Genomic DNA, 21,043 nt, shown 5'->3' on the forward strand with positions numbered 1-21,043 from the left:
GCCATATGTGCAAAGGAATTTTTTTCCCGTGAACTTGTCAAAATTCAAGTTTATCGGTGCAAATGGAAACTAGTCCAAAAAATTACATAGAGGTCCAAGAGAACTAGACAATAACTAATAGGACCTGCAACTTTACAAAAAGGACCCCAAAACATATAGAAGAAAATCAATCGAGTCCTTCTGGACCGCACATCAGATCTCTGCTCCGCATCCTTTCCAGCAACTCCGTCGCCGGGGACGCACCACTTGGGACGGTGTCGCCGGTAGTCGCCAGGACGAAGGAGAAGAAGGGCCTCAGCAACGGCATATTGGCTCTGAGAAGGGCCGCTGAAAGGCCAAGATGTTCACGGGCAAGACGGATGACGCCGTCGTATGCCCCGAGCTTGTGAACGTTAGCAGCTTGACTTCCCCATTGGCCAGATCTGAAGCACTGACCAAAGCAAGCCTCACCGTTAGTGCCATCACCTTGATGGCACCAGATCGGGGTTTGGCCGGCAAGATCCGCCAGATTCACCGTAGGCCAGATCTGAAGCCGATGACGAGAACCCCGACTCCATTGCGCCATTCTGCTCATGGGAAACACTGGATCTAAGCTTACAACAACATGAACTCCCTTGGATCCAAATTAACTGACTCAACTTTGCTTATCTAAATATGGATGTATCCACACATGTTTTTACTCGAGATACATACACGTCTAAGGAAAGTTGAATCAATTAATTTAGTTCGGAGGGTGTACGATATACAGAGAGAAGTCGGCCTCGTCTCCGGCCGGCGAGGCTGCCGGAGAGAAGGGGGAGAGGAGCCAGGGGAGTGGGAGAGACCCGAGAGAGAAAGAGAAGAGGAAGAAATGAGAGCTCCCTGGGGAAGAACATTATTTTTGTCGTTCTGCTCGTAGCTTGAAACTGAAAATTTCGGCCGCGCGCCAAATCATCCCGCCGCATCCATTCGAAAATCCCGTGACCAGTTTTACCCTTTTAACCCTGGTCCGGAAGCTACAACCCACCGACCATGGAGGGCTCATTCGGTAACAATGAAATATCTTGCCTAGATCCCGAACCCTCCCCACAGGCCCACACCCACCCACCAACCATTCGCCCCATTAGCTCAAAAATACTCTCACACGCCAAAGCTCTGACTCTCTACAGTACTAGATCTGCTTCGCCGCCGGCATACTCCTCCACAGCGTAGCCTTGATCGTGTTGGCTGTCCACCCACCTGATCCGCTCCCCCGCCGCCCTCGCCACCGACGGATCTGCTTCACCGCCGACCTCGCCACCGACGGATCTGCTTCACCGCCGACCTCATCCACAGTGTAGCAATCAACGCCTTTCCTGTCGACGCACCGGATCCTCTCCAACGGAACCGTGTCTACTTCACCGCGGCCCCCCCTCCACAGAAGCCGATCTATTCAACCGACTACCTCGGTGCAGCGGCTGTATCAACTTCACCGAATCCCTTGCCAGCCAATCAGATCTGCTTCAATAACGCCCGCTTCTACTGAAACAGGGTCGACTCATCGTCTCCCGCGTTCGCCGCCGCTGGAATGCAAGTTGCCGCCCCCGTCCACCCCACCGCAGCTTGGTTAGTACGCTGGCCCGTTAGATCGCGGTGTTTCTTTAGCCATGTTTTGTGTAGTTATTTGCAGATCTCATATGCCAATAAATTTCTTGATGTGTTACTTCGCATGAAGTTCATTTAAATATTGTACAGTACCAAAGCATTATCCGGTCGCTACCATCCTGTTCATTCTACTGACACCTGTGTGCATCCACATATTTATAGGGGACCCATTCATTTGCTGCCAACTATTTTTGTACTGCATGCTATTCCTTTTATAGTCATGCTATGGGCATTTCCAATCTGGTTGTTCTTATACCACGTCATTAGCTCACCGCTAGCCGCTAGCTGTTTTCTTGTGTCTGCTATTCTCACACTGCTTTTATAATCATGCTATGTGCATTTCCAATCTGCTTGCTCTTATACCTCGTCTTTAGCTTATAGCTATTTTTTTCCATGAATGCTCCTGTCGCACAGCTTGTATAGTTATTGCTGCGTGCATGTCTGGTCTTTGTATTATCGTAGACTAACTTGTCAATGTTATTTTTCCTAGGGATTGATCATGCGAACCACTTATTACAATATCCAACATTAACAGCGGGGACGCTAGGGAAGGTTGGAATCTGAGTTCTTGGTTGGTAACTTTGGCAGTTTACTTCCGTTATTATCTATAACCTATATGCTTTGTTCCTTATGCAAGAGATAAACACTTGGAACCCTGCCATAGCAATGCCATCCATGCTTTACTATGTTTCCGCCTATTTGATATGCTTGTCTTGGAGCAAATGCGAAGGTGATTTGAACCTGACATTTGGTCATTCTTAATGCCAGTTTACTTTATGTGGAAAACCTTGGCATTACCCTACTCTAAATCTGAATGTCTGAAATTCGTATCTCATGCAAAGCAACATCTAGTTGGCTTTAATCTGATATCTGGTAAATATTGGCTTATTCATTTGGCAGCTCAAGTTTTTTGTTATTTGAAACCAGCTGACTTGGTCTTAAATGTGATATCTAAACACAGATTGAGGACAATGGAGCAGGAGGATTAGCATTTCACTTGATGGCTGAACCTAAAATGACAGGCATGTCGACCACGACTAGTGCACGCAAGAGAAGGACCTGCAGCGAGCCAGTATGTTCTGCTACATGCTGTTATCTGATCTCTACATTGCGTAATACATGTTTGAATAGTTAATTGTTGTAACTATTTTTGCAATATTACCAGAATGCATTTTTAGTGAAGCAGTCATCATTAGAAGATAGTCGCCAAAGCGACCCTGTGCAACATTATGATGTAAGTCTGCTTAGTACAAGTTCCATACATTGTCTTATTTATGCAACTTGTTATTATCTTATATCTACATTGCATAATAAATGTTTGAATAGTTCACTGTTGTAACTATGTTTGCAATATTACTAGAATGCAGTTGTAATGAAGAAGTCCTTAGTAGAAGATAGAGCGCAAAAAAGGTTCCGGTGTGAGCCGATGCAACGATATAATGTAAGTCTGCGCTTAGTACTTGTGACTATCTCATATCGACAATGCTTAATACATGTTTGCATAGTTCATCGTTTAACTCTTTTTGCATTATTATCAGAATGCAGTTCTGATGAAGCAATCTTCATTAGAAGAGAGGCCCACAAAAAGTTCTGATCTTTCTTCTGATGCATCCTCTCATAGCCGTCAACCTAGACCATTCTTTTCATCAAACAGTGAACATCTCAAGGCTGCACTTTATAAAAGACATGGTATTGCTGCTTTAAGGTCTGTAGCTGATATGTTGACCAAGAGTACACAAGATTCAATCAAGGCGATTGCCAAATGTCAACGTGTTATTGATGATGCTAATAGAAGTCCTCAATGATTCTATGTAATTTTTTTTATTTGGGCATATTAATTGCCTTGTAATTTTCCTAGTTATTTTATTTGCGTATGTAATTGTGTGTATCATTGATATCAGATTTTAGGCTCATGAAATTTAATGCAAGTTGACTAGTCAAACAACTAGGGCCCTATAACAGATTGGGCCGGCCCATTAACAGTAGTGTGGGACCCACTTTCATTTTGGGCCGGCTCACTTACTTATTGGGCCGGCCCGTTAACAGGAAAGTGGGACCCACATTTGCTTTTGGCCCGGCCCACTGTCTTGTTGGGCCGGCCCACTTGCTACATGATGGACCCCACATACTAAATGGGCCGGCCCTTTAAGAGGAATGTGGGACCCACCTGTGTTTTTGGCCCGGCCCACTAACGTGTTGGGCCGGCCCACTTGCTATATGGTGGACCCCACATACTAAATGGGCCGGCCCTTTAACTGGAAAGTGGGACCCACCTGTGCTTTTGGCCCGGCCCACTATCCTTTTGGGCCGGCCCACTTGCTATATGGTGGACCCCACATACTAAATGGGCCGGCCCTTTAACTGGAAAGTGGGACCCACATGTGTTTTTGGCCCGGCCCACTATCTTGTTGGGCCGGCCCACTTGCTATATGGTGGACCCCACATACTAAATGGGCTGGCCCATTAACAGGAAAGTGGGACCCACCTGTGTTTTTGGCCCGCTGGCTTGGTGGGCCGGCCCATTTGATCTAATGTGGACCCCACGTACTAAATGGGCCGGCCCGATAGCAGGAAAGTGGGACCCACATGCTAATTGGGCCGGCCCAATAACTTCTTGGGCCGGCCCACTTGCTTTAAGGTGGACCCCACTTGGTAAATGGGCCGGCCCGATAACAGGAAAGTGGGTCCCACATGTTTTTTGGATCGGCCCTTTTGCCTGTTGTCCGGTCAAACGAGTGCATTCGGCCCGGCCCACATGCTTAGTGGGCCGGCCCATTAATGTTTTGACCAGTCAACCTTAGAGGTTAGGCCCGGCCCACGTAACTAATGGACCAGCCCAGCTATATAGTTGACCGGTCAAACTAAGTCAGCTGGCCCGGCCCGCAAACTTAATGGGCCGGCCCGCTTAAGACGTGGCAGGCCTCGTGTGGGCCTACCATCTACCACGGGGTTTCAGCCGGTTAACGCCGTTAACTGCCAGTTAACGGCGTCTGCCACGTGTCAGTTTGCATGACGTCAGCAGTCAACGGGCTCCCGGAAACATTTCTGCAACGGTCCGATTTTCCGTGGCGGAAGGGCGCCCAAGCGCGACGGACCGAAAAAATCGTCGTAGGACTTTGCCTGACGCACTTTAGACAACAGAACCCATATCGTCAGGTTAGGCCCATAGGCGACGAAAAATACCCCTTAGCGGACGATTTTGAGACGTTGTCTATCAGAACTTTTCTTGTAGTGAAAGCACACGAGCATGATCTCCATCATCACCAGCATGGCGCCACTTCATGGTTGTCCATCACTTATAGCTACTATAACAACTACTTGAAATAAAGCTATTACATGATGAATAGACACGCTGGTCTTAACAAATTTAAAGACAACCATTAGGCTCATGCCGGTTGCCATAATACAATAATGAACATCTCATACATCAAATATAATCATCATCACATCATGGCCACATCACATCACCAAACCCTGCAAAAACAAGTTAGACGCCTCTAATTTGGTTTGCATATTTTACGTGGTTTAGGGTTTTCGAGTAAGATCCAATCTACCTACGAACATGAACCACAATGGTGATACTAGTGTTGTCAATAGAAAGAGTAGATTGAATCTTCACTATGGTGGGAGAGACAGACACCCGCAAAGCCACTTATGCAATACAAGTTGCATGTCAAGCCTTGGAGCAAGTCTCATGAGACGCGGTCATGTAAAGTTAGCCCGGGCCGCTTCATCCCACCATCCCGCAAGATGCAAAGTACACTAACCAAAAACAACAAGAGCATCAATGCCCACAAAACAATTGTGTTCTACTCGTGCAACAGATCTATGCATAGACACGGCTCTGATACCACTGATTGGTTCGTTGCATAGAAAACAAAAAAAATCTACCATGAACAAGAACAAAACCAAGATCCAATCTAGGAAAAGCCAAGATCTAATCTATGAAGATCGAAGCAACGAGATGTATGTGAGACTAACCCTCGAAGATTTCCAAAGCCTACGACATTAGATCTCGTTGTTGATGTAGTCGATCGTCCAGTGCTGCAATCCGGCAACACTTTCGTACTCAGTCGTGCGTACGGTGTCGATGAAGCCCGTCCTCTCCCCGTTCCAGCGGGCAGCAGAGGTGTGGTAGATCCCCTCGGAATCCCAGCAGCACGACGGCGTGGTGGTGGTGGTGGAGGAGAAAAGCTGCAGGGCTTCGCCAAGCCGGAGCAGACTTGCGGTGGAGGAGAGAGGGGCGGCCAGGGTTAGGGTATCAAGGGTGGTCGACCCCCTGCCCCCTCCCCTCTTTATATAGCGGAGGAGGTCATTTTGGGTGGCCCCCCAACCCCCCAAACCCATCTAGGGCCGGCGGCCAAAGGGGGGAGGGGGAATTCTTCCCCCCCCCCCAAGTTGATCCCCCTAGGGTTTTGGGGAAAACCCTAAGGGTGGCCGACTTGGGCCTTGAGAGGCATGTGCCCCTGGCCCATTAGGGCTAGGATGCACCCCCTAGGCCCATGTTGGACCCCCTAGGTCGTGGGCCCCATGGTGGACCCCCCGGAACCTTCTAGAACCTTCCCGGTCTTCCACCGGAAAATCCTGAACTTTTCCGAAACCTAGAAATCAACTTCCCTTATATGAATATTATTCTCCGGGCCATTCCGGACCTCCTCGTGATGTCCTGGATCCCATCCGAGACTCCGAACAAACTTCGGTCTCCATCTCATATTCCGAATCTACTTATGCGACATCGAACCTTAAGCGCGTCACCCTACGGTTCGTGAACTATGCAGACATGATCAAGACTCCTCTCCGACCAATAACCAATAGCGGGACCTGGAGATCCATAATGGCTCCCACACATTCAGCGATAACTTAGTGATCGATTGAACCACTAACATACGATACCGATTCCCTTTGTCATGCGATACTTTACTTGTCCGAGGTTTGATCATCGGTATCTCCATACCTAGTTCGATCTCGTTACCGACAAGTACTTGATACGTCTCCAACGTATCTATAATTTCTTATGTTCCATGCTAGTTTTATGACAATACCTACATGTTTTGTTCACACTTTATATCGTTTTGATGCGTTTTCCGGAACTAACCTATTGACGAGATGCCGAAGGGCCAGTTGCTGTTTTCTGTTGTTTTTGGTTCCAGAAAGGCTGTTCGGGCAATATTCTCGGAATCGGACGAAATCAATGCCCAACATCTTATTTTTCCCGGAACCTTCCAGAAAGTCAAAGAGGGACCAGAGGGGAGCCCTGGGGGCCCCACACGTGTGGGCGGCGTGGCCCAAGGGGGGCGCGCCACCCTAGTGTGAGGAGGCCCCGTGGCCCCTCCGACTCCGACTCTTCGCCTATTTAAGCCATCCTGACCTAAAACAGCGACACCGATTGACAAAACTCCAGAAAGACTCCAGGGACGCCGCCGCCATCGCGAAACTCCAATTCGGGGGACAGAAGTCTCTGTTCCGGCACCCTGCCGGGACGGGGAAGTGCCCCCAGAAGCCATCTCCACCGCCATCTTCACCGCCATCGCTGTCCCCATGATGAGGAGGGAGTAGTTATCCCCCGAGGCTGAGGGCTCTACTGTAGCTATGTGGTTCATCTCTCTCTTTGTGATCTAGTTGTGTTACTCTGGTGATGTTATTAAAGTACTCTATTCCTCCTTCACGTTGTAATGGTGACAGTGTGTGCATCGTGTAGTTCTTGGCGTAGGTTATGATCATAATCTCTTGTAGGTTATGGAGTTAATTATTACTATGATAGTATTGATGTGATTTATTCCCCCTTCATAGTGTAAAGGTGACAGTGTGTATGCTATGTTAGTACTCGGTTTAAATTGCAAAGATCTATTATGCTCTAAAGGTTACTTAAATATGAATGCCGAATGTTGTGGAGCTTGTTAACTCCGGCATTGAGGTGCTCTTGTAGCCCTACACAACGAATGGTGTTCATTATCAAACAAGAGTATATGTAGCACAAAGGAAGAGAACTTATTTATTATGTGATCAATGTTGAGAGTGTCCACTAGTGAAAGTATGATCCCTAGGCCTTGTTTCCAAGCACTGAAACACTGCTTATTTACTATTCTGTTGCATGTTTACTCGCTGCCATATTTTATTCAGATTACTATTGCTACTCATATACATCCATACTACTTGTATTTCACTATCTCTTCGCCGAACTAGTGCACCTATACATCTGACAAGTGTATTAGGTGTGTTGGGGACACAAGAGACTTCTTGTATCGTGATTGCAGGGTTGCTTGAGAGGGATATCTTTGACCTCTTCCTCCCTGAGTTCGATAAACCTTGGGTGATCCACTTAAGGGAAACTTGCTGCTGTTCTACAAACCTCTGCTCTTGGAGGCCCAACACTGTCTACAAGAATAGAAGCACCCGTAGACATCAAGCACTTTTCTAGCGCCGTTGCCGGGGAGGAAAGGTAAAAGGCACTCATACTCCGGTCCCAGGTAACTAAGTAATTTTCTATTGCCGTTGTGTGTGTGCTCGAAGCTATTTCCTTTAGATCCTGCAATTGCATCTTTTTGTTTCTTGTTTTACACTAGTAAGGCATAATGGAAAACAACTGTGAGCTTTTTAATCTTTTTCCTGAGTTAGAATTGTTTGATGCGAAAATTAAAAAACCTATGGAACCTTATTTGTATGCTAGTAGCGACGTTATTAGTATGAATGCAATTACTGCTAATGCTATGGAGAAGTCTAAGCTTGGGGAAGCTAGTTTTTGTGATATTTTTAGCTTCCCATCTTTAGGGGAGAAAATTTGCTCTGATAATACTTTATCTCCCATATGCGATAACTCTAATGATGCTTGTGATATTTTAAATCCACCTACTGAAAGTATTCCATATAAAATACCTATGAAAATTGTTGAACGTGTTATGGATAACCGCTATGAAAGGGATGGAACTGTCCATCCTGGAGATCATTTACTGTTTTTGCATGAATTATGCGGGTTATTCAAGTGTGCAGGTATCTCTATGGACGAAGTGAAGAAGAAATTATTCTCTATGTCATTGTCTGGTAAAGCGGCGCATTGGTATAAACTGATGAAGGATGAGCATTCTCTTGATTGGAAGGATATTGTGCCTCTATTTTATTCTAAATTCTATCCTCCAAGTGAAATTCACAAAGACCGAAACCGTATATATAATTTTTGGCCTCACGATGGAGAGAGTATTGCCCAAGCATGGGAGAGATTGAAGTCTTTAATGCTCAAATGCCCCAATCATGAGCTTCCTGGTAATATCATCATTGATAATTTCTATGCAAGACTTTCTTTTCAAGATAAAACCTTGCTGGATACTGCTTGTTCTGGATCATTCACGCGCAATAAAGAAGAGTTTAAATGGGACCTTCTTAATCGGATTCAAGAGAACGCTGAAGATTGGGAGAACAACAAAGGTAAAGAGTCAGGTATAAATTATGATTATGAATGCATTGAAACTTTTATGGATACTGATAAAATTCGAAATATGAGTGCTACTTATGGTCTTGACTCTCAAGTTGTTGCAAATCTTTATAAAGCTTTTGCCTCTCATTTCGAATTGCCTAGGAAGAATTTTGATAAGTATCATGAACCTTTTAAAGACGCTTGCATGAAGGATGAAATTGTTATTAATGATTGCAATAAGCATGCCCAAACTTCTGAAAATACTATTTCTTATAAGCATGTTAATTTTTGTGGAATGCATAGACCTTGTGGAATTAATCAAATCGAAGATGAATATTGTATCCATCATGGGAATGAAAAAACTAGAAAGTGGTCTAGGGCTCTAGATGATCTTGGTAAAAAAGTTTGTGCCCTCTATCCTTTTATTTGTGAACTTTGCCATAGAGCGGGTCATTTTAATTTTCAATGCTCCTCCAATAATAATTCGAACCCCATGAGTGCTGCAAATTTGTATTGTGATGATGAAATTACTCCTAATCAGCATGATGAACTTACTTTATTTTTGTGGTGTGAAGAGTTATCAAGAAAAATCTCTTTGTTACATATGAGTGATCTTGATATTGATGATGTCCTGCATGGGTGTTTTTCTTATTGCATTGATAATTGCCATACAAATACTTACATACAAAATATTTTAGAAGATGACACTTTGCCAAAATATGATAGGACCGCTGTGTGCTTTGAACTTATTAATGAAAAGGAGGAATCCTCCCAAGTTTCTTCTATTGTTTCTGGAAATAAAACAGGTTATGTGGAGAAGCCTCTCATCAAGCCTCTCCCCCCTAAAGAAAGGAACGAGGAGAATGAGAAGAAGAAGAAGGGGAATAAAAAGAAAAAGGTAACAACATATCCCCGCGTGTATGAGATAACGATAGGTAACCGTAATTATGTTGCTCCTGATGATTATTATGATAATGAATCTGAATACAATGATCTTCCTATGCCCTTTACCTACATTAGTGATCATGATTTGAAAGAGCGCACTACTTTTGATATTGCAAATCTCTGGGAAACTTATTCTGAAAATGATAATGTTAATAATTGCCATAGTATCAGTACTATCCATGCTTCCTCCCATAATGATATAGAAAGCTCTAAGCTTGGGGATGAGGTGTTTGAAAATCCTTTTGCTACTGATCATTATATTTTTGATACATCTCCTTCTAGTAACAATGATGGTATGGTCACAGATGAACATACTGTGAAAGATAACTATTCTATTTCTTATGATGACACTGTGCCTCCAATCTTTGATGATTATTATAAAGAATGCTATGATATAGGTTATAACTATCCTTATGAAACTTGTCATAGTTATGATTGGATTGCCAAAAACAATTCCCTTAGTATGCAACTTGTTTACCATGTTCAAATTCTTGATAATGATCCTGCTCCAATTACTATTAATGAGAAGAGTTTTTCTTATGCCAAAAATAATGATACTTTTATGCATATGAACCATGATAAGAATGTTTTAACTGATGGATATATTGTGGATTTCATCAATGATGCTACTGAAAGTTATTATGAGAGAGGGAAACATGGTTATATGCATCTTAATAATATTAAGTTTCCCCTCTTTATGTTGAGAATTTTGAAGTTACTCGTGTTTCATCTTCCTATGCTTGTCACTTTGTTCTTCATGAATTTATTTGTGTACAAGATTCCTTTTCATAGGAAGTGGGTTAGACTTAAATGTGTTTTGAACTTGCTTCTTGGTGCTCTCTTTTGCTTCAACTCTTATTTCTTGCGTGAGCATCATTAAAATTGCTGAGCCCATCTTAATGGCTATAAAGAAAGAACTTCTTGGGAGATAACCCATGTCTTTATTTTGCTACTGTTTTGTTGTGTCTTGGAAGTTGTTACTACTGTAGCAACCTCTCCTTATCTTTATTTTACTGCATTGTTGTGCCAAGTAAAGTCTTTGATAGTAGGGTTGATACTAGATTTGGATTACTGCGCAGAAACAGATTTATGTCTGTCACGAATTTGGGCAGGGTTCTCTGTAGGTAACTCAGAAAAATCTGCCAATTTATGTGCGTGATCCTCAGATATGTACGCAACTTTCATTCAATTTGAGCATTTTCATCTGAGCAAGTCCAGTGCCTCTAAAAAATTCGTCTTTACGGACTGTTCTGTTTTGATAGATTCTGCCTTTTATTTCGCATTGCCTGTTATGCTGTGTTGGATGGATTTCTTTGTTCCATTAACTTCCAGTAGCTTTGTGCAATGTCCAGAAGTGTTAAGAATGATTGTGTTACCTCTGAACATGTGAATTTTTGATTATGCACTAACCCTCTAATGAGTTTGTTTTGAGTTTGGTGTGGAGGAAGTTTTCAAGGGTCAAGAGAGGAGGATGATATACTATGATCAAGAAGAGTGAAAAGTCTAAGCTTGGGGATGCCCCCGTGGTTTATCCCTGCATATTTCAAGAAGACTCAAGCGTCTAAGCTTGGGGATGCCCAAGGCATCCCCTTCTTCATCGACAACTTATCAGGTTTCTTCTCTTGAAACTATATTTTTATTCGGTCACATCTTATGTACTTTACTTGGAGCGTCTATTTGTTTTTGTTTTGTTTGAATAAATTCATGCTTGTGTGGGAGAGAGACACGCTCCGCTGTTGCGTATGAACACATGTGTTCTTAGCTCTACTCTTAATGTTCATGGCGGAGTTGAAAACCGCTTCCTTAATTGCTATATGGTTGGAAACAGGAAATGCTTCATGTGGTAATTGGTATAATGTCTTGAATAATTTGATACTTGGCAATTGCTGTGCTCATATGGATCATGTTTAAGCTCTTGCATCATGTACTTTGTACCCATTAATGAAGAACTACATAGAGCTTGTTAAAATTTGGTTTGCATGATTGTTCTCTAGAGTCTAGATATTTTCTGGTTAAGGTGTTTGAACAACAAGGAAGACGATGTAAAGTCTTATAATACTTACAATATGTTCATATGTGAGTCTTGCTGCACCGTTTTATACTTGAGTTTGCTTCAAACAACCTTGCTAGCATAGCCTTGTATTGAGAGGGAATTCTTCTCGTGCATCCAAATCCTTGAGCCAAAAACTATGCCATTTGTGTCCACCATACCTACCTACCACATGGTATTTCTCTGCCATTCCAAAGTAAATTACTTGAGTGCTACCTTTAAAATTCTATTCTTTGCCTTTACAATACATAGCTCATGGGAAAATAGCCTTAAAAACTATTGTGGTGAAGAATATGTACTTATGTATCTTATTTCTTAATAAGTTGCTTGTTGAGCGGTAACCATGTTTCTGGGGACGCCATCAACTATTACACCTTTGTTGAATATCATGTGAGTTGCTATGCATGTTCGTCTTGTCTGAAGTAAGGGCGATTTTCATGATCAAATGGTTTGAGTATGCATATTGTTAGAGAAGAACATTGGGCCGCTAAGTAAAGCCATGAATCATGGTGGAAGTTTCAGTTTGGACACAAATCCTCAATCTCTTATGAGAATATTATCTGTTGTTGAATGCTTAAGCATTAAAAGAGGAGTCCATTATCTATTGTCTATGTTGTCCCGGTATGGATGTCTAAGTTGAGAATAATCAAAAGCGAGAAATCCAATGCGAACTTTCTCCTTAGACCTCTGTACAGGCGGCATAGAGGTACCCCTTTGTGACACTTGGTTGAAACATATGTATGCAATGATAATCCATGTTAATCCAAGCTAATTAGGACAAGGTGCAAGCACTATTGGTAATCTATGCATGAGGCTTGCAACTTATAGGATATCTTATACATAACGCATATGCTTTATTACTACCGTTGACAAAATTGCTTCTATGTTTTCAAAATGAAAAGCTCTAGCACAAAAATAGTAATCCATGCTTCCCTCTGCGAAGGGCCTATCTTCTACTTTATTGTTGAGTCAGTTTACCTATTCCTTCTATCTTAGAAGCAAACACTTGTGTCAACTGTGCATTGATTCTTACATGTTTACCTATTGCACTTGTTATATTGCTTTATGTTGACAACTATCCATGAGATATACATGTTACAAGTTGAAAGCAATTGCTGAAACTTAATCATCCTTTGTGTTGCTTCAATACCTTTTACTTTGAATCTATTGCTTTATGAGTTAACTCTTATGCAAGACTTATTGATGCTTGTCTTGAAAGTACTATTCATGAAAAGTCTTTGCTATATGATTCAGTTGTTTAGTCATTATCTTTACTATCACTTCATTCACTTCATATGTTTTACAATAGTATTGATCAAGATTATGTTGGTAGCATGTCACTTAAGAAATTATCATTATTATCGTTTGCCTACTCGAGGGCGAGTAGGAACTAAGCTTGGGGATGCTTGATACGTCTCCAACGTATCTATAATTTCTTATGTTCCATGCTAGTTTTATGACAATACCTACATGTTTTGTTCACACTTTATATCGTTTTGATTCGTTTTCCGGAACTAACCTATTGACGAGATGCCGAAGGGCCAGTTGCTGTTTTCTGTTGTTTTTGGTTCCAGAAAGGCTGTTCGGGCAATATTCTCGGAATCGGACGAAATCAATGCCCAACATCTTATTTTTCCCGGAACCTTCCAGAAAGTCAAAGAGGGACCAGAGGGGAGCCCTGGGGGCCCCACACGTGTGGGCGGCGCGGCCCAAGGGGGGCGTGCCACCCTAGTGTGAGGAGGCCCCGTGGCCCCTCCGACTCCGACTCTTCGCCTATTTAAGCCGTCCTGACCTAAAACATCGACACCGATTGACGAAACTCCAGAAAGACTCTAGGGACGCCGCTGCCATCGCGAAACTCCTATTCGGGGGACAGAAGTCTCTGTTCCGGCACCCTGCCGGGACGGGGAAGTGCCCCCGGAAGCCATCTCCACCGCCATCTTCACCGCCATCGCTGTCCCCATGATGAGGAGGGAGTAGTTCTCCCCCGAGGCTGAGGTCTCTACTGTAGCTATGTGGTTCATCTCTCTCTTTGTGATCTAGTTGTGTTACTCTGGTGATGTTATTAAAGTACTCTATTCCTCCTTCACGGTGTAATGGTGACAGTGTGTGCATCGTGTAGTTCTTGGAGTAGGTTATGATCATAATCTCTTGTAGGTTATGGAGTTAATTATTACTATGATAGTATTGATGTGATTTATTCCCCCTTCATAGTGTAAAGGTGACAGTGTGTATGCTATGTTAGTACTCGGTTTAAATTGCAAAGATCTATTATTCTCTAAAGGTTACTTAAATATGAATGCCGAATGTTGTGGAGCTTGTTAACTCCGGCATTGAGGTGCTCTTGTAGCCCTACACAACGAATGGTGTTCATTATCAAACAAGAGTATATGTAGCACAAAGGAAGAGAACTTATTTATTATGTGATCAATGTTGAGAGTGTCCACTAGTGAAAGTATGATCCCTAGGCCTTGTTTCCAAGCACTGAAACACTGCTTATTTACTGTTCTGTTGCATGTTTACTCGCTGCCATATTTTATTCAGATTACTATTGCTACTCATATACATCCATACTACTTGTATTTCACTATCTCTTCGCTGAACTAGTGCACCTATACATCTGACAAGTGTATTAGGTGTGTTGGGGACACAAGAGACTTCTTGTATCGTGATTGCAGGGTTGCTTGAGAGGGATATCTTTGACCTCTTCCTCCCTGAGTTCGATAAACCTTGGGTGATCCACTTAAGGGAAACTTGCTGCTGTTCTACAAACCTCTGCTCTTGGAGGCCCAACACTGTCTACAAGAATAGAAGCACCCATAGACATCAGTACTCTTTACTCGTTCCGTGGTATGTCATCTCTTGTGACCCAGTCACATGCTTGCAAGCTAATCAGACGACATTCCACCGAGAGGGCCCAGAGTATACCTATCCGTCATCGGGATGGACAAATCCCACTGTTGATCCATATGCCTCAACTCACACTTTCCGAATACTTAATCCCATCTTTATAACCACCCATTTACGCAATGGCGTTTGATGTAATCAAAGTACCCTTCCGGTGTAAGTGATTTACATGATCTCATGGTCGAAGGACTAGGTAACTATGTATCGAAAGCTTATAGCAAGTTGAACTTAATGACTTGATCTCATGCTACGCTTATTTGGGTGTATGTTCATCATATCATTCACCGAATGACATAACCTTGTTATTAACAACATCCAATGTTCATGATCACGAAACCATGATCATCTATTAATCAAAAAGCTAGTTATACAAGAGGCTTACTAGGGACTCCTTGTTGTTTACATAGCACACATGTATCAATGTTTCGGTTAATACAATTATAGCATGGGATGTAAACATTTATCATGAACACTAAGATATAACAATAACTAATTTATTATTGCCTCTTGGGCATATCTCCAACAACCCTATGGTCAACCATAGCAGTAACCATGCATAGTAATTTAATTTGTCGTCCATGTTTAGCTAAAACATGCCAACACTTGTTGCATATGGACCCATTCTACTTAAGAACCAACTAGTTCCTATTAGTGAACTAAAGGAATCCAATATTAAAACCTAGAAGCACATAGTTCCTATGTGTAGTAATTCTTTTTCTTTATTAAACATGTTCTTCAAAAGTTATTCTTTTGAAGTAAATACCAAAAAAACCATAGAAGCAAACAATTCTTACTTGAAATACTTATTATTTCTTATGTAACATGTTCTTCAAAAGTTATTCTTTTGAAGTATATTATAAGCATCAACCATGCATTGTAAGACTTAAAACTGACAATTGCTCTTTACATGGTATGCAACTATTCCTCAGTGTCTATGATTGTTATGATGCATTATATCACATGTTTATGATACTAAGATAACCAACCCTTAATAAGAACCTTGTTTGTTGTCGTCGTGGTGGAACGGCAGATGCCATATGATAGCTTATGTTGGGGCCGAATGTACGCTTGAGGATCCGGGTGAGGGGAAGGTTTAAGGGAAAAGAGAGACAGAACTCTGGATTCTATTGATGAACTTGGCCGAAGGCCGGAGGTTGAAGAACGTACGGTACAAGACCTACGCCTATTCGCTACTGAATGAATCCTCCCGCGCAGGGGTCTTCCTCCTCTCCTTATATAGGGGAGAGGTGGCTTACAAGGGAAGAAACCCTAAAGGAATCTTTGAAGAGCTAAGCTACTTTATAAAACTTCTTTGGCCCCAGTGACGCCGCTTCTGTCTTTAATCAGAGGCTGATGACCTCGTCTGGTATCTCTAACGTCAGCAACTCCTTTGGCGTCAGGGCTTCGATTAAAGCCGATGTGCTTCGCTCATCCTGTCCTTTGGTCCTTGATGGAATCTTTGACTGGAATGCCGACATGCTACAGTTGAGCCTATGTCGGTTCTCCGGTATCTTTACCTTCGAGCTCCAGCATCTTTGCCTTTGTACCTTAATCTCTTATGTTCCTGGTACTCCGGCATACCCCTCATGGCATACCGGTTTGTATGAACTTAGCACAGTTCTTACTCAACTTTGAGCATCCGGATTAATCTTTAATCCGGTATATAGATGGTTTATCATGGCACATTGCCATAGTCTTGGCCTACCGGGGGCCATCCCCCCGACATTTGTGGAACCACTCTAAAAGTGAAACACACCCTAAATAAATCTTTACAACCCACCAATCCTAAATTATCGGGGTCAGGATACGCTCAGGGCGATTGCATCTCATACTATGCATTATATCATCTTTGCCAGTTCTTTAAACATTGTCCTTGCTGGACGATGATGGTATTTTAGAATTTGGAGTTATCGCGTATCGAAGTTTTTCCTGCATAATCTTGCAGTCAAGAAAGGAAAGTTCATCGCTTGCTCATGTCATTTGATTATTTTTATCAAACTATATGCAAAGTACTATACTTATCACTCTTGCATTGAAAAGCAAAATATTATTTTACAATTATGAATAGGACTATGTGGTGGGCAATGGAACCATGGTATGTGTTGATGGTGGAGGTTCCATTGCAAGGGTACTACTCATCTAGGACTAATCACCAATGTCGTCTAGTGATTCTAGCACCGTACACAACGCGTTAACCATGAGATCTATAATGGCTCTGGGAAGTCAGTTGTATCTTTTTCCTTCTGCATATCAACAGACTTGATAGAGCCTGGCTGGGTGTTGCGAGAACACTGCACCGGTTGGAAATCCCTTAAACCCCATCCTTGAGGATGAGTGCGCTCTACCGTCTATGATGGATTTTCCATAGTACATCGGGGGTAAAGCCATATGATCAGGAGAAGTCTACCGGGGATGTGTGGATGGACAAAAGGGTGGGTATGCAGGGTCGCGTAGAAGGCAGTGATTGGCTTGGTTCTTATACCTGGCCTCACACCAAGGAAGTGTGGACGATAACTAGACTCGGTTGGCAACAAGGATAAGTTCTCTTATGGGAAAAGTAACGCACCTCTACAGAGTGTATTGAATTGTGGTTGTCACTCCCTGTTCCAGGAAGGGATTTATGAACGCGGCAGGAAAGGAACTCTGTGAAGTTCTGGTCAACCTGTGAAGACTGACGGGCATAGGTTTCATAATAAAATCAACCTTTTGAAGAAATGATTACGAAAACTTGCATTCGCCTATGACTTTCTGGTCTATGGTTGTAGCTAGTGCATGATACACCTATTTCATATAATGAACTTGCTGGGTATGCTCATATTTCCCTCCCTCTTGAACCCCCTTCTTAGATTTAAAGTCACCGAAGGATAAACTACCTTGGAACTCGAAGACAAAGGAGTCAAGTACAACAAGATGGGGAAACCAGTAAATGAAGTCCATGGAGTCAACTTCCGCATCAGCTAGAGTGGAAACTGATACGTCCCAAACGTATCTATAATTTCTTATGTTCCATGCTACTTTTATGATGATACTCACATGTTTTATACACATTATATGTCATTATTATGCATTTTCCAGCACTAACCTATTGACGAGATGCCGAAGAGCCAGTAGCTGTTTTCTGCTGTTTTTGGTTTCAGAAATCCTAGTAAGGAAATATTCTCGGAATTGGACGAAATCAACGCCCAGGGGCCTATTTTCCACGAAGCTTCCAGAAGTCCGAAGAGGAAACGAAGTGGGGCCACGAGGTGGCCACACAACAGGGCGGCGCGGCCCAAGCCCTGGCCGCGCCGGCCTACTGTGTGGGCCCCTCGTGACGCCCCCTGACCTGACCTTCCGCCTACATATAGTCTTCATCGCGAAACCCCCAGTACCGAGAGCCACGATACGGAAAACCTTACAGAGACGCCGCCGCCGCCAATTCCATCTCAGGGGATTCAGGAGATCGCCTCCGGCACCCTGCCGGAGAGGGGAATCACCTCCCGGAGGTCTCTTCATCGCCATGATCGCCTCCGGATCGATGTGTGAGTAGTCCACCCCTGGACTATGGGTCCATAGCAGTAGCTAGATGGTTGTCTTCTCCTCATTGTGCTATCATGTTAGATCTTGTGAGCTGCCTATCATGATCAAGATCATCTATCTGTAATGCTACATGTTGTGTTTGTTGGGATCAGATGAATATTGAATACTATGTCAAGTTGATTATCAATCTATCATATATGTTGTTTATGTTCTTGCATGCTCTCCGTTGCTAGTAGAGGCTCTGGCCAAGTTGATACTTGTGACTCCAAGAGGGAGTATTTATGCTCGATAGTGGGTTCATGCCTCCATTAAATCTGGGACAGTGACAGAAAGTTCTAAGGTTGTGGATGTGCTGTTGCTACTAGGGATAAAACATCGATGCTTTGTCTAAGGATATTTGTGTTGATTACATTACGCACCATACTTAATGCAATTGTCTGTTGCTTGCAACTTAATACTGGAAGGGGTTCGGATGATAACCTGAAGGTGGACTTTTTAGGCATAGATGCATGCTAGATAGCGGTCTATGTACTTTGTCGTAATGCCCTGATTAAATCTCATAGTACTCATCATGATATATGTATGTGCATTGTTATGCCTTCTTTATTTATCGATTGCCCAACTGTAATTTGTTCACCCAACATTTGTTTATCTTATGGGAGAGACACCACTAGTGAACTGTGGACCCCGGTCCTATTCTTTACATCTGAAATACAATCTACTACAATTGTTCTTTACTGTTCTTCGCAAACAAACATCATCATCCACACTATACATCTAATCCTTTGTTTACAGCAAGCCGGTGAGATTGACAACCTCACTGTTACGTTGGGGAAAAGTACTGTGATTGTGTTGTGCAGGTTCCACGTTGGCTCCGGAATCCCTGGTGTTGCGCCGCACTACACTCCGCCACCAACAACCTTCAACGTGCTTCTTGGCTCCTACTGGTTCGATAAACCTTGGTTTCTTTCTGAGGGAAAACTTACTGCTGTGCACATCACACCTTCCTCTTGGGGTTCCCAACGGACGTGTGTCTCACGCGCATCAAGACTGTTTTCTGGCGCCGTTGCCGGGGAGATCAAGACACGCTGCCAGGGGAGTCTCCCACTTCCAATCTCTTTACTTTGTTTTTGTCTTGCTTTATTTTATTTACTACTTTGTTTGCTGCACTAAAACAAAACACAAAAAAATTAGTTGCTAGTTTTACTTTATTTACTGTCTTGTTCTCTATATTAAAAACACAAAAAAAATAGTTACTTGCATTTACTTTGTTTTGTTATCATGTCTAGCTCTGTACCTGTTACTTCCTCACCTGAGGAATTAGTTTTTACTTTCAAACAAGGGGATGAGGAGAGTTTTAAAGATGCTTGGTCTAGAATTTTTGATTCTTATCGTAAAGCTGAACCTCAAATGAGTGTTGGGGGGATGACCCCCGGTATGCCAAAGGCATGCCAAACCGGATGGTTTGAGCCATCAAGATATCGGCTTGATATTCATTCCGGAGAACAAAGTTAAGCGTTTGGCTAAGTAAGTCTATACCGGTATCCCCAAAGAGAGGCATACCGGTATGGGCTAAGAAGACACCGGGCTGCCGGTAAGAAGTGCACTGTAGCACGTCGGCAGGACTAGTCAAAGATTCTCTCAAGAGCTAGAGGACAAGGATGACCTAAGCAAAGTGATTTAAACGAAGCCCTGACGCCAAAAGAGGAAGGTGACGCCAAAAGCAACCGGAGGACGCCAGCCTCCCCGATTAAAGAAGATACCGGCGTCACCTATGATTAAAGTAGCTTTGTAAAGTAGTTTGTCTGTTCAAAGATGCCATTAGGGTTTCTTCCCCTGTAAGCCACCCTCTCCCCTATATAAGGAGAGGGGGCACACCCCCATCGCGGGTACGGAGAGTTCAGTAGCTACCTTGTAAGCACAAACCTGTATCCTGTGAAAATCAATGAAGAGAAAGATCTAGAGCAGAGTTCCTCCTTGTGTCTCTCTTCTTCTACCTCTGGCTTAGGCCAAGTTCTTGAGGAAATCACCCGGAAGTTCATCCAATCTAATCCAAAAACCCTCCCCCGAATCCTCTAGCGTCCAACTCGGCCCCAACTTAAGCCATCCCATGGCATCTGTCTGTTCACCACGACGATAGTTGGCGCCCACCGCGGGGCAGAGAGAGGCGCTTGCTGGAGTTCACATTCGGGCGGGCCTCCTCGATGTTGCAGGCGAGCGTACGGTGTCCGCGCTCGTGCAGCGCATCTACGCCATGGACTTCATCAATGACAACGCGGGCTACTTCGCCAACGGCGGTAAGTTCCCCAAGAACGGCCGCATCATCGAGTTCGGTAGCCACCGCATCTACTTCGGCACCGTCCCTGTGCGCCAGTGCCTCTCGCCGGTGCTGGTGGCACCGGATCCGCCAAGGTGGCTATGTGCTGGCCGCGCCGCCGGCAGCGTGGAGGTCATGATGGCTGGCGTGGCTGGCACCGGCAAGGACGCTGTGGAGGAAGGCGCTGGCCGTGCGGCTTCGACCCGTCCGGCCAAGCCACCGCAGGAGCGCGAAGCAGGCGCTGCGGGAGCATCTTCCGCACCACCGGAGATGC

General features: G+C 43.6%; 1 long non-coding RNA gene across 1 annotated transcript; it reads left to right on the forward strand.

Annotated features, from left to right (window-relative positions):
• Window positions 1–2,595: 2,595 nt before the first annotated feature.
• On the forward strand, window positions 2,596–3,040 carry LOC139834149 (uncharacterized). Its single transcript, XR_011749564.1, has 3 exons — window positions 2,596–2,695; window positions 2,789–2,857; window positions 2,984–3,040. It is a non-coding gene; the product is annotated as an uncharacterized lncRNA (long non-coding RNA).
• Window positions 3,041–21,043: the final 18,003 nt, after the last annotated feature.

This window comes from Lolium perenne, chromosome 7 (assembly GCF_019359855.2).
Source record: "Lolium perenne isolate Kyuss_39 chromosome 7, Kyuss_2.0, whole genome shotgun sequence".
Lineage (NCBI taxonomy): Eukaryota > Viridiplantae > Streptophyta > Magnoliopsida > Poales > Poaceae > Lolium > Lolium perenne.